Genomic DNA, 2989 nt, shown 5'->3' on the forward strand with positions numbered 1-2989 from the left:
CCGGTAACGATCCCTCATGTCAAAAACGAGTCAGGCTTGTCAATGTGAGAACAGTAACTTCATTAACATGATCAGCAACGTAAATACTTTGTCTGGCAAATCCTAATTCTTGTGTCCAAAGCAGTACTAGATTATCTCAGTATGAAGAAACGTAACTAACCAAAAAATAAACAAAGAGGGAAATTTCCCAGGAGAAAACATGTAAACACTAAAATCTCATTTTTACAGTCAGTGTACTTTGGTATCAATAATCATAAAACTGTCATAGCAATTTTTTTTTTGCCCTCTTTGATAATAAGAGTTCATGTTTTCAAAAAACAGATTGTGAAAACCGGACTTGACAGACACTTTCTCAACTGTAGTGTTCACTCAACAACCAGTACAGAACCAGTGTTAGAGCACTGTCTCCTCAAACTAGGGGAAGGTAGCTGCCTCCTCATATTGACATACAAGTTTCTTAAGTTTTCTATGAAGGCAGCGCAGAGGAACCTCTCCCTCCTTCCCCTCCGCCAATGTGCTCAGATCCTGCAATGGGGCTTATATCCTTGAATTTGAAATAAAATTCAGTACTGAATGCAGAGATGTTTTAAAGAAGTTTAAAATAAAATATCCACAACTGAAAGTGTATTTATCTTACATTAAAAAACCTCTTTTATACAGTGCTTTTTTTTAATACTGTAATTACACATTTCAAACTATAAAAATAAATGCAAGCTAGAGATTGAAAACATTTTTCCATTTATATATTATCTAATAAAGTTAAGTTTTAGATTCTCTTGAGGTAATAACACTAGTGCTATCTAACAAATTTCAACGGTCCACACTCAATTCTGAGAAGAGAACTAGAACTCTCTGAACTAAATGGCTAAAATAGTCTAAATCAGTAGATATTTACACATCTCAACAATGTGCCACTAGTCCAATTCTCACTTTTAATATTTTAATAGCAAAGGCAATAATGCATGATGTATCACTGAAAATATTACTAAATGGTAAGTTAGATCTATAATATGACCTGATCTACAATAACCTTGTTCAAAATTCACATATTCAAAAATTCTTCCAGTTTTACCACTGTAATGCAATTTTCAGACTAACATTTACAAAACTCACAATCATTTTTATTTGTTTCAATGAGCAGCTAGCAAAATTGAGTAAGCTCTGATCTTGTTTCTTTGTAAGCTAACGAGAAGACAGTCAGGCAGACATGCTTCAGATTTAAATCAAAGTAGAAGATATACGTATCACTATAGCATTAACTGCCTTTAAGTGTTATACTGGTGAATGAAAGTAAAAGCTGAGAACAGTAGTCAAGACAGGTATGCAGTATATAAGTATTTGTATTATTCAGAGTAGCCATTACTTGTTATCTTTTGCTTAGATTAAAAAGGAAAACCTCACAAATCCCTAAATCTAAAATTCTGGAACCATTTCAAATTATCAGAACAAGTTAAGGGTAATACAGAGAAGCTACCGCATTACAAACAGACTTGCAGAGTTTCAAATTAATTTTAGGTCTTGCCTTGGATGTAACCAGGTTGGAGAACACTAGGAAACAAATGGCAAACAATAAAAAGCATGATTCAGACTGCAGAATTTACCTTCTGAGCAGCAAGCACTCAAAGGGTCAGCTCATTTTTGGATCCAATCTGTTGACAGGCTGCTGCTATTAGCCAGCTGGCTAACTTAAGAGCTAGTTCAGATGCATCTATTGGAAATTGCAAATCAAAGAAATTAGTTGGTGATTAATGGGTAGGCAGAACCCATGTCTCACTGATATCGCAGGCATTTCTCAGATGCTTCTAGTTTAACAAGTGAAACGCAACAGAAATTTTCCTTATGAAATCTGAAAAAACAGATTATTTACCCACCGTATCAGTTATCACCATCTGCAAAGTTCATCCCTCATAACATCAGTCCTCAATCGATTTATAAAAGCAATAGCCATCTCCGGTAAGGGCGTGGCCCATTTTTTTATCCACCAGAGGGTGTCTTCTTTTCCCATCTCTTCTAAATTGCAAGGAGAAGTCCCATCTGTTGTACAGGAATGCAGCTGTAAAACAACTGTAGTCACTAATGGAGGCCTCTGCATTGCCCTTTAAGTGTTTGAGCAAAATTGCACCACACAGCCGCTTCTCTGAAAAATTAGGAGTCGCAACACTTTTAAACAAAGGCTGATTCGTGAACTATGCTGTTCTTAAAAATTTCACCCAATTTCATCTAATTTATAAAGCTCAAAAAGAAACAGCCTGACCCGGCAGCGCAGCAAACAGACTGGCTAGAAAAGGCAATGGACTTCCAGTGATGGACACACTTACCGGGTGATACGCACAACCCTGGCGGAGCAAGCACAAACGTCATTACTGTGCTGCACTATCCTGCCAGCTGCACAGACAGGCATACGGCTGAACAGCCATTCTCCAGCGAGGGTTTTTAGGAAGAGGGACCCAAAAGAAAACCATCTAAGATGGGATAGAAATTAACTAACCTCACAGCTCCCCACAGTATTTACAAAGCAAAAACAGAAAACACAGGATCTGTAGGGAAAGAAGGCTTGGTGTGGGTTTGTTGTGGATTTTTAGAACTTTTTCTAAGAAAACCATTAAATCTCACACAATACAAAATAATATGCTGCATATGTAACTACATCTGTGATAAATTAGCTAGTAAGGCTGCTAGCCTTAGTTACGAATTTTCAATGGCATTTTTCTTAGCTATCTATGCACAATCTTTTATACATTCTGTAACTGCTGTATAATAGAGATACGCAATTTCAGGATAACAAAACTCAAAATCAAACTAATATTGACTGAAACATGATATATTGCAAGAATTCTAATAATTTCTCCCAAAGAAGGAAATTAGCTTTTTAAAGATACTTTTTAAAAGATACTGATTTTTTTTGCTAGTATCTGCGTTGCAAATCAAAGAAACCTCTTGAATAAAAGCAGATAATCAATTCCTTTAATAAGTATGTATCAGCAGAAAC

This window comes from Rhea pennata, chromosome Z (assembly GCF_028389875.1).
Source record: "Rhea pennata isolate bPtePen1 chromosome Z, bPtePen1.pri, whole genome shotgun sequence".
NCBI classification, from domain to species: domain Eukaryota; kingdom Metazoa; phylum Chordata; class Aves; order Rheiformes; family Rheidae; genus Rhea; species Rhea pennata.